The sequence below is a fragment of the Numida meleagris genome, chromosome 12 (genome assembly GCF_002078875.1).
Source record: "Numida meleagris isolate 19003 breed g44 Domestic line chromosome 12, NumMel1.0, whole genome shotgun sequence".
In the NCBI taxonomy this organism is placed as follows: domain Eukaryota; kingdom Metazoa; phylum Chordata; class Aves; order Galliformes; family Numididae; genus Numida; species Numida meleagris.
The window spans coordinates 1441593-1453955 of NC_034420.1; positions in this window are offsets into that span (position 1 = coordinate 1441593).

Genomic DNA, 12363 nt, shown 5'->3' on the forward strand with positions numbered 1-12363 from the left:
TGATAAAGGAGCCTCTTGAGTGAGAAGCAAGTCCATTTCCTATCCATCTGTATCTATATCTAAAAAAGCTTTCATTTTCCTGAGCGCGGCAGCAGATTCTCCTGATAAACTGCTGCCATATCTTAGCTCCCAACTACATTACATCCTATTCAAATCCCCTTCATTATAGCAAGAAGCAGTATGACACCAAAAGCTTGTCTTGGGAATTTATGATGCTGTGGAGACTCTTAGATCCACTAAACCCCATTAATACCGTCTCCCTTATAAAACATACACCTTATTACACACTCCAGTTGTGGGCAGCAGGTTGCTTTCCACCAGGGCTCCCATTTTCCATGCCAGGCAGGCACAAACCAGGCAAACCAGGGAGTGCCTACTGAAAGCATCTCTGCCTCCGGCCTGGCACCTGTCAGAGCTTCACCTGTGGGGAGGGCTTTGTGCAGCAGTTTGTCTCCAGTTTGCTAATGAAGCCAAAAGACTGCACTCCCTTGTCTGAAACCCTTTTCCCAGGCCTCTTTCAAGACACAAAGCGTCAAAAAAAATGGATTTAGGGTGGAATGAAACGTTGCGTTAAACCCAAAATGAAACATTGTGTTTTGTTTCCCTTCAAGCCATTTAATTAAAATAAATTTACTCTCAAAATCTCTTGGGAAGAAAAAAAGTAACCTGACATTTCAACGATGGAGCAACAAGGCGCGCTGGTTTCCCAATCTCTTCTTTCAAACACGACCCCTGCTTCAAACCCTGCACTGCTCCTGAGGGTGATCTCTCTTCCCAGTTCTTATGCCTGGAGCTGGGGAGGCAGGGAAAGAGGGGAGAGGTCTGGGGCAGCTGCTTTGCTTCTCTGAGCATCCCACCCTGTACTTCTGCTGGAGGAGCGAGTGCCACCAGGCAGTGTCAAGGAGCAGTGTAGCAGCCCCCACCAACTGCACACAGTTCCACAGCAACCCAAGGCACCACTAGCATCCTGTGGAGGTGGGAAGCCGTGGCATCCCTTGTTTTTCTTCCTCCCACACGCATGGATGCTCTCCTCCACCTCTCACCCCCTGGCTTTCCCACCCTGCACCAGGCTGTGCCCTTCAGGAGTCCAGGTGGCAGCTCGCTGCTGATCAGCCTGCTGCTCATTAGCCTAGGTAAATATGTTTGTGTTTTCCTCTTTTTACCCCTCGTTTAGTCTCATCGCACTGTACTGTTTACTGTACTGGATTATGCAAATCTAAAGACAACTGACGTTGAGAAGCAGGTAAGCAAAGCTTGTGCCCACTGCTCTGGGCCATGCCAAGGACAGGAGCTCAGCCTCCCCATGAGTCACCTCCGGTCTGGGGTTCTCCCAGCCCATTCTGGAACTTGCCCAACCACCTCCACACCCAAATGAGGCCAAGTTGGGTAGTCCCCCACCCAAGAACCCTTCTGGGAGCATGCAATGAGTACAGCCATGCTCAGCACAGGAGTGGATTGGGACAGTTGCCACTCCCTGAAGAAGTGGGATCTGGCCCAGGAGGCAGATTAGCTCTGCTTTAAGGTGAGTGATTTTGTGCCAAAGTTGTCAGGATGGTGAAATCCTGGAAAGATGAGTGGCAAGAAGCAGGGGATCTGTGCAGGCTGTGGAATCGTGGAATGGTTTGGGTTGGGAAGAGCCTTAGAGATCATCTAGTTCCAACCTCCTGCCATGGGCAGATCTCACAAATGTGACAGAATTGAAGAACTTGACACTGAGCTCTTGTATGCCATAGAGTAATCTGTAAATAACTCAAGGCAACTCAAGTGCATCTAGACTTGTTCATGTGGCTTTTAAAGTCATGTAGATCAAGATGAGCAAACTTCTCCGTGACAAAATGCCACGGATTATTGATGTTAAGGCCAAAAGGCTACACTGCCCTCCTTCATCACCAGGACCAGATAGTTTTACCAAGCGATTCCTGTGTCAAGCCTATAATTTCTGGCTGAGCTAGTGTAGCTCTCTCAGAAAGACATCCAATTTCAAGGAACAAAACTCCAGGTAACGAAGAATCAGCCATCTCTTCCGTACATTGTTTAACGGATAATTCTCTTCACTGTTGGAATATGTCTTCTTTTCAGGTCGAATTTGTCTAATTTCAGCTTCCAGCCATCAGATCTTGTTATATCTTTGATCGCCAGATTAAAGAGCTCTCTGGTCTCAAATACACTCTCTTCCGCTGGGTACCTCCAGACTTGTGTCAAGTAACTATTTAAAGTGTTTTTCATTAAAGCCTTCATTATAAAATAAGTTTTTTCAGGGTTTCACTAACATGTATACCTTTTTTTTTTTTTGGAGCCTTTCCAAATTTTCAGTCTGTGTGACCCTGGAACTGGAAACTGAGCACACTGGTGGTGTTAATAAAAACATGCACAGTCCTGTATGAATGTGAAGCCAGTGTGTATTGCTCTTTGTCATTCTCCTCTATAAGGACCCCAAGTTCATATGTCTTCCACTCAATCCCACCGTGCTTTTCTAATCCATGCCCTGTACAGCAGTCCCACTCTGTATGTAAATCTTTGATCCTAGATGCATGGATCTCCATTTCACTGTACCAATATTCAGATCCTTGGAACAAATTCAACCTACCACATGATTCATGCTGCCTCAGTGGCAATTCTCATCCTGCTGAGTTTTATACTGTCCTTAATTCTTATCTCTGAAGAGAATTCTGGGTCACTGATAAATCCAGGACGTAGGCTGCCTTCGGGAAGACCTATCCCTGATCTGATGATTTGCCCTGGAAACCACTGAGAGGGGTCTCCCGAGTCTATGAGTGATGGAGCATCTTCTACAACTTCAATTTTCATTTGGACTTATGGTTCACCCATCATTAACACTCTCAACTGCCAGAACAAGACACAGCTTCTATCTGGATGGCTGTTTGAATGGAAACCAGTATTTCGGTGGAAGGATGTATATGCACGAGTCTTGTGCTAGCAGGAATCTGAAATGTGGCTGTACATTTGTATCGGATCTGGAAATTGCTCCCAGGGTCTGCAGGACAGATGTAGGTTTTTAATTACAATTCAGGAAAGCAAAAGGTAGAGGCTCTGAAGAAGAACAAGGGAGGCATACAAATAAGCACTGACAAGTTTGTCTGGAGAAGAAACAGCTCAATCTGAATTAGCTGTCTGAAGTTAAATATGAATGCAAGGCTGGGGAAGGTGGCTGAGCACGCAGCACGTGTACGTGACAGGAGGAAGGAGAGTGCAAAGTGTGCCAGCCTCACACCAGGTTGGGCATCCAGAGGCTCCCAGAGGCTCCCTGAGCAGCCAGCAGGGATACAGGTTCCTCCAGGGTGGAGCGGGGGTGGAGCTGCGGTGGGAAATCCCGACGGTGGAGGATTAAATCTGCGGAGATAATCTCTCTTCATTAAGTAGAGAGGCAACCATGAAACCTATGTGGTTTCTGGAGGGAGCAATCCTCCCGTCCACTTGGTGTTCCATTTTGGGATTCTGCCAGCACAGGAGAAGAAGATGGAAGATGATTTATCTGGAAAGCTCCTTTTTAATTACCTCTTCTATTCCACAACCAAAACAGCAACTTCAACAGATGTAGGAAGCAGAAGAAGCAGCAGCAAGAAGCCATTGTGTAGCATCAACAAAGCCTCAGAGGGTGAGGAGAAGATGGAAGTAAGTAACCTCCTGAAAGGAGGTTGTAGTGAGGTGGTGGTCAGCCTCATCTCCCAGGTAACAGCAATAAGATAAGAGGTAATGGTGTTATGTTGTGCCAGGGAAGGTGAGGATTGGTAAGATTTCCTTTCTAGGATTAGTAAGAATTCCTCCTCAGAAAGAGCGTTCAGGCATGGGCACAGGCTGCCCAGGGAAGTGGTAAAGTCACCATTCCTGGAGGTGTTCAAGGAAAGGATAGATGTAGGAGACATGGTTTAGTGGGCTACGTTGCTGGTAGGTGGACAGTTGGACTAGATGATCTTAGCAGTCCTTTCCAGCCTTAATGACTCTATGATTCTTTTTGGAGAGGCACACTGAAAGAAGACAACAAGAACACGTTGCAAAGGAAATCCCAGCTGAACACAAGGAAACGATGCTTTCCTATAAGGCAGGTCAAGCACTGAGCAACCTGACTTTGCTTTGGATCTGGTCCTGCTTTGAGCAGAAAGTTGGACTGGAGCAGTTTTTACAGCAGTCTTTGTAATAGTAGCAGAACACTGACCAACAAAGTACGGAAGGGGAGGCTGGTTAGCTCACACGTTGCTTTGCATGCTCAATACATGTTCAGCTAGGCTTATCAAGATCCTGTGCTGCCATAGCAAATAGACTCAGCATTGGACTCCAAAGCATCCCGGCACCACTTGATTCTCCAGTCCTGCAGCTGTTCCTCCAAGCTGAGCGTTGCAGCCCTGCCAGCTTGCTTGATGAACACCCAGCTGCATTAAGAAATACAAACCTCCACTGGATTAGATGCGGAAACGTTGTCTTTCCAGACACCGGTTTCTAGAATCAAAGACCAAAATTCTTCTTCAGAACCATAACTCTCAGGTAAAGGCTGCTGGATCGCGACGGCGTGGCACAAAAGGGCTGGAGCAGCTCCGCTCCCCCGAGGGAGTGCAGGAAGCGGCTTGTAACAAGGAAATAAATAAATAAATAAATAAATAAATAAATAAACGAAACCAGCAGCTTATAATTTCCCCGAAATGGCTGCTAGCGGTGAAAGTTAATTTGTCATTGTTATACTTCAGCGTCTACATCCCTGTAGGTGAATATGTGCATTTCGAGGCAGCCCCCTGGACAAGCCTAGTTCCCAATTCTAAAATGTTCCTGCTATGTAAAGATTAAAACAATAACATTTTAAGCCTGCGAGCTTAAAATCTGAAGCGGTGGTGGGGGAAGACTCTGCAGCAGCACAGGAAGCCCTGCTAATGATGTCAGTAAATTGTATCAGAAGGATTCTCTCATTTTGCGAAGAGAGATGTAATAGCGCGGGCTATTCTCACTGGCACTAAACTCATTAGTTTGTTTACAGTGTGCCTGCACTGCTTTCTGGTACGCTGAAAATCTTATTTTGCCTTTGATATTTCCAGGCAGAAAGAGAAGGAAGAAGTCAAAGATTCCCAGCAATATTTGATCCCCCTCCATGTTTCGTTACCGGGTGCTGCCTGACAGGGTGCAGAGGGACAGGGCACTGGGGACAGCCTGGGGACAAGCGCTGATGAAAGGAAGGAGGAAGGCACACTCTGAAGGAACCAAGGTGTGCTCCCCACACCGTGGCTCTTCCTGCACATCAGCGATTGCTGCTGGCACCAGGAAGCCTTATCTGCCTCCAACAGGCTCCAGCTTGGTGCCCTCCCAGCCCACCACCTTCATCTCAGTTTCTCATCCTGCTCTGAAGCATGGGGTTGGAGTTGCCTGCCTGCCTGCACCAGTCAGGATGCATTGTCCCAGGAGCTGTGTCACAACACAGAACTGCTTCCATCCCTTTGTCTGGGCGGGTGTGTGGTCATTTTCCAGCACCTAAATATAAACCTTCTGGCCCCCGAGGTAGATCAAAAGCAGTGGGAGCTCAGCCCTGAGAACGCTGCAGTGAACGGGCATCACCCAACAGCCTTTGACTGCCCATTGCTGGCTGAATTGGAAATGGAAGCTCAGACCCAAGGATGCTGCAGGGAATGGGCATCACCCAAGAGCCCTCACCCACCAGCTGCTGGGTGAATAGGCAGTAGGAGCTCAGCCCCGAGGAAGCTGCAGTGAACAGGCATCACCCAGCTGCTTTTGCCTGCCCATTGGGTGGGTTCTGGTTGGTCATAGAACATGCATGGAAGGGGTTCTGGCCTCTGGGATAGAACTCAGGTGACACGCCCTTGCCTTGGGAAGATGAATCCTACCCACCAATGATGGGAGTGGAGCAAGAAGATGAATAAAACTGAGTGAGTGGAGTGGCTCTGGCCAGCCAGCATGAAATAGGGCTCTTCGCCCCTCGCACAGCACTGGGGCTCTGCTGCTCCAGTAATGAGGTCCTCCTGGATGCTCTGGGGCTCCTTCGTGTAGAAAAAAAACCTTTCTGGCTTTCCATGGTCTAGGACCACTTCTCTCTTTAAGAGCCGTTCTCAGGAATGTGTTTGGGAGGGAAGACTTTCTCCCAGCCTCCGCCGTGGTTATTTGTGGCCATATAACACAATCAGCTTACAAGGTTACTTACTCATCTCATTATGCAAGCATAAACTCTAGGCAGACAAATATAAACTAAAATAAGGTTTATGCCTTATTGAGAAAGCTTATTGCATCTCCTAAATTGGAATAAAATATGTACAGGTGAAATGCTTTGCTACTATTACAAGAGGGCTCCCAGCACTATAGGAAGGGCTCCCACTGCAATGGTGCCAGCAGGGTCAGGGATCAGTCTGCCCAGTGCCAGCAGCAGAAGAGCCAGAGATGGGAATGTTGCACAGGGAGGCAGGGACAGCAGGATGGATGTGGCAGTGGGATGGATGTGGCAGTGGGATGCAGCCCGTGGCAGATGGGTGACATCTGCTCCAGCTGCATCAGTCCTGTGCCTGCCTCAGTTTCCCAACATCTGGCTCTGAATGACAGCACTTGCTCCCAAGCCAGCAGTTAATGAGATCGTGTTAGTACATGGCTCTGAACACAAATGTCTCTGCGATGTGTAAGTGCTAAGTACTATTAGCAAGTAACAGCAGCTCTCCTTTGGTACAGGGCTCTGCTGACTTTGCCTGAGGCCATTCAAACCCAGTGAAGCATCACCCTCGGCAGTGCTACCTGTGCTGTGGCAGACCTCTGCGTCCCACGGTGCTCTGGAAGCCAGCCCAGCCACTCGGAGATGGAGCTGTGCCTCCAGAATCACAGACAGGTTGGTGTAGGAGCCCTGGGGACTGGGAAGTGGGAGAGACACCGATGGGAGACAAGGTGTTCCACCAGCACAGTGGGACAGATAGGGGCCGCCCAATGTAGACCCCATGCTCTTAGCCCAGGCCACGTTGTTCCTCTGGAGAGGACATGGTCAGTGCACTCTTGTCTGCTTTCTCTGGCTGTTTCTGTAGCCTACAGTCACCTGTGCCATAAGGTGGGAAGTGGAGCTGCCCCCAGAGCCTCTATCGATGCCCATAGCTGGGTGATGCTCCCCCTGCAATGGCAGGGCATGCTGCCTGCTCACCATACATCTACATCTCATCAGTTTCTGTGCTCACCCTTATGACCATGCTCTTCCCCATCCTTCCTCTTCGTGCTACCTGATTGTCTCTGTGCTAGATCCTTCCTGGAGACAGATGATGTGCTGGGCAGGAATGGCAAAGTTTATTAAGTTGGTGTGGGAAGCTCTAGCAGGCTGGGTTCACAATTAGGCTCCCAAAGGCAAGAACATAAAGCATTCAGACACTTGGGATACAGGGCTGATTACCAGCATCTTTCATCATTAAATATTAACACCCAGGCTGCTTAAAGGCCAGTGAAAGAATTATAGAATTTAATACCTATCACGCTCTATCAATAGGCCGGGAGAAATATGGTCCTTTCGCCTATGTTTTTTTTTAATGCTTCAATGTAAACTAGAAGACTGGCAAAATTAAACAGCACAATTCTTGGTTAGGAGCCACTGGGAATTGCAAACAGGGAGCACCGGGGATCAGACTTGTTTGATATGCTAGGGGAGAGAGCTCATTAAAACATAGGCATCGGTACCAGAAGGAGAGGAAATTAAAGCATAATTTAAGAAAAGGAATCCATCTATAGAGCATGGCTCCATCCCCAGCAATCCCCACTGTGGTTGTCAGCTCCTGGGACCATGAGCCAGCTTCAGCCTGGTGCCCTGGGCAAAAGGAGCAGCTGCACCTCCTCCTGCAAGAAGCCTGAACGTGCCAGAGAGCTCAACATGGTGTGAAACCCTCCCTGGTGCCCACATCCCCCTTTGCCCTTGCACACATGTGGGGTGGAATGGAAAGGATGGATGCCTGAAGCTCCCCAGTGTCACTGGTGGCATCCTTAACCACCGCTGAGAGCTGGGGAAAACCCAGCAGCCAGGAAAAGGTCGTGCTCTGGGTGTGACGTGCTGTTTGCTTTGCTTCTTACTTCTATTTTACTGTGCCAGGACGTACTACAGCACAGCCACAAGATTCAGAGCCACCAATGTCCCCAGCCATCCCTGGGGAGAATTCATCCCTGCACGGAGAGAGCTCAGCAAAGCCCCTGTGACACAAAAGGACTCAGCAGGAGCTAACCAGCTGTGGGTGCAGTGCCACTTGTGCCTTGCTTGTGGTCATCCCGTCATCTTACACGCTGCTCCCAGTGCAGTTCTATGGACAGAGATGTAATGGATACATCACTATGGGGGCAGATTGGCAGGAGAGCCAGGGCTGGCCCAGAGCTGTCCGAAGCAAACTGTCCTCCCGCTGTCCCCTTCTTGCTGTCCTGCATGTAGTGATGACTTTTTACTGCTTACCACTTGGATAAAAACAGCCCAGAATTTCTGCTACAAGAAAACAGTGCACTTCTTCCCTTTGTGTTTTCTACAGGAGCACCAGGATGGCTTTGACTTGCAGAAGCACTGTCAGCTCCTGCCCCACCTGAGCTGGAGGAGTAAAACCACCAGCAGAGCTTCCACCCTACCAAACGCTTTCCAAGCTTCCCTCACAGCCACTTCAACAGCAACTCAGAAACTGCAGCTCAGACGATAGGACCGAAATAGCCACGTTCACACGATGGGAAGCAGCGTGTCAGCACGCAAAATCTGGTTCATACGGCCAAAACGCCGCTGATGTTCAGACTTTGCACCACAGGGCTGCGCGTTTGCCAGGCAGGGCTGTGATTTTCCAGCTCGCCTCTGTGCATTTCCCCTTGCCTCCCTCCCACCTGTGTTGGTGCACGTGCAGATGGGCAGCCGGCCACAGAGCCCACGGGCGGCCAGGAGCATCGTCACCAGGAGGGTCAGCGGAGACGCGAGCTGCAGCATCAGGAAGGCAGATCCAGACATGCGTGACTCCGGGGAGCCTGATTGAAATAACTAATTAGCTTCTCGCAGCCACTCGCTTTTGCAAGAATAAGACCGTCTCCCACTCCATATTTTCTAATGAATCCCACTCTATGTTTTCTAATGATTTGTTTAACTGGGCTCTCCATGTCCCAGGCTGCCGCGCCAGCGTGGCCCTACGCAGCCTACCCAGGTGCTGGGGGAAGCTTTTCATACCCTCTCAAATTTACCTTCCCAAGCTGGAACGTGCAGCTTTTTTTATTATTTTTCCCATTGCAGTAATGTAAATTCCACCTTTCGGTGCCATTCAAAATAATTCCCCCCTTCCCGTGTTTATGCATGCAGCCGTATGCAGATGGTTGCCATTTTTTTCTACTCTTTTGAGCACCCCTCAGGGTGCCTAAATAGGTGAGTTCTTCCCTTCTCCTGCTGGCGCAGCCCATCCTGGCCCCACTAACTGATGCCGGGGATCTGGACTCACATTTTACATCCCCAGAGCCACATTCCCATTACCCACACGTACACCGATCCCGCAAACATTTGTAGATGCAAACATCCTTCCAGCTGCAGAAAGTTATACTGAACTCAGGAGGGCTGCCTGCGAATAACATTATTCCTGTGCAGAAGTATTAGGAATATTTTGATCAAATCATCTATTTTAATTGTTATTTTCAAAGGCAATCACTCTGCAGTAATTTTTCTTTTTAAATTGTGTTATTTGTTGCTCGCTGCTCCATTATCTCTTGGCTGTGTGGAGATACAGGCTTTCTTCTCTATTTATGCTGTTCTTTTACTAGTGTCTAAGGTCATACCAACTTACGACAGTTGCCAAAATCATGTTTCTTTCCCCATATACATTTTCATACCAACACTTGACTTTTTTTTTCCCCGGTGTTTTATTCTTCTCCATTACACAAATCTTTCCCCGGGGAACTGCCAGTGTGACAATAAATCACTGCTCATTCTCTTCCCCGCTCCTCACACCCCTTCTTTACACAAATTTAATTTATCACACATTGATTTGTATACTGCTTATGAAGAACGCTTTTTAAAGGATTCTGTTTTTTTTTTCCTGGCCTCCTAAACTCAACATCTCTGAGCCGACAATGATTTCACACCCCTCCTTGTTGACTGCAAAGCTTCTCTTTTCTCACCGAGACACACTGGCAGAAGGTCCCTGCATTGTGCTGCCGTACGCTTGGCCGTACCGTTAGCTAACACAGCTTGTTAGCCCATTCTTTTTTTCCTCCAAGCCTTAAGAAATCCTGTGTTGCCTCCCTCTATTGTATTCGCTATAGCAGTTTTGTGAACCCTGGCTCCTCGAGAGCCCATACCGACGTAGTCCTGCCTGCTCCTTTTCTCCTCGCATCTCTCTTTCGCAGCAGGTCTGTGCTCTGCTATGGCTTCATTATTGTGCTTTTAAAGATTCCCCTGGGAGCTGTGGTGCTAGTGGATTTTAATATCCCACCCATGACAACGTTGTCATTGGTATTATCACCATTCCAACGAGGATTGGTACACCGCGGGCAGAACGAGTGGCTCCATACAGGTCAAGCACATCCCTGATTCAAGCAGCTTAATCTGAGAAACAAAAAGCAGGCAATAATTGAAGACAGAGATGCTGTACATGTGTGCGGAAACAGCAAGCATGTTTGTCATTAACAAATTGCAGGGTGGCTTGAAGCAGGGCTCCTGCGGACCCAGGAGGGATGCAGAGAGCTGGGGATGCTGCATGAAGATGCTCCAGTGGGCAACCAGCAGCCCCTGTGCACAAGCCCGTGGGGATTTGCTGGGGTTTTTAACAGCTGAGGTTGGAAGGTTGCGTTTCATTCTATGTGACCCCCCCTGTAGGGAGTCCTACCCTCATCTCCTGCCCCCTCTGAGCTGTGCAGAATAGAGGAAACCATGGAAAGCGGCCACTTCTCCTTTTTCAGAGGATCACAGAGTGGCTTGGGTTGGAAGGAACCTCAGAGGTCACCCCGTTCCAACCCCCTGCTGCAGGCAGGGTTGCTGTCTGCTAGATCAGACACCAGGTGAGGTCACCCAGGGCCCCACCCAGCCTGGCCTTGGGCACCTCCAGGGACAGGAATTCCGTGTAGCTGGAGATGTCCAGGGAAAGTTTCGTGTGGGATAAGTTAAGGGCAGCGCAGCAGGGTGGGCTTGCGCTGGTTGAGGGTGTCACCGTGCAACAGAAATTGCTGCAGCACAGGGGGGATTTTCAGAAGCAAAAACTGAAGTAAATCCTGTTCTGAACAATATAATACAATACCACCATATCTCCCAGCAACATCCACCGAAAACCAGGGACGAAGGTGGAGAGATGACAAAGAAGAAGAAATTCTATAAAGAGCCCTTCTGTTTCGACAAGTTTAAAAAAAGTATATGCAGTCAAAGATTAAATGCCGGTTTGAAGAGGCATTCATATGTACTTCAAGGAACAGCTCCAATATAGAAAACAAGAAAAGAACATTTCTGAGAACTTCAATTAAGTACAAGGTAACTTGGAGTCATTCCCATCCGTTCCTTAAATTTTCCAGACTATCTTCTCCCTTTTATTTTATGTATGGCGCTCAGAAAGGCTTTGCTACATCAAAGATACTTTTTGTCTCCTTTGTTCAAATGTATAAATTTGCCTACAAAAATTAGAAATATCATCAACGGCAAAAAATAATTTATTTGTAAAAGGAACTAACTTTTGTTTGAACTAGAGCTGGGAATTGAGATAATGTCTATGAATTGTGGAATGAATAGATGGAAGTATCTGAATTTATGGAAATATATGAATTCTTCTTTGCTGATAGAAAATTACAGTCAGGGCCCATCGCAGGACAAATTAATATTCAACATAATCTCATTCCCACAGTGGAAACCGAAGAGGCCATTGATCTTGTTTCCACTGCAATCAATGGGCACGCTGTGCGAGCAGCCCTGTGAGCCCGTGGCACACCTGGGCTCGCGCGGCCCCACTCCTCCTGCCCGCCTCCATGAGCCTTTGTTGCTGCTCAGATTAGCTTGGAATTTACCATCCCACTCCAGCTCCTTGTTTTTTCTGTTTTAAGTCACATTAAACATGCTCCGTGTGAGCACTGGTAATTATGCTTATCCCCCTGAGGTCACCTTTTTAGATGTATCCTCTGGATCTTCAATCCCCCCCTGAAGTAAGATGTTCTTCTTAATCAAGGTTGCCATGAGAAGCTCAGCACTTGCAGCTTTGCGTGGAGGAATATTAGTGCTAACAGACATTATTTTTTATTTCTCTTTCAAATGCATTGATTTTTTATCTATTTTATTCCAAGACGGAGCTGTGGCACCTATTTTACATTCCAAGTCTGCCGCAGGAGCTGTAATAACTCCAAGCAATGCATGCTCAAGCCAGCACGCCGCCAGAGCAGTCATCTGGCACCCAGTCCTGCTGGCCCCGTGTT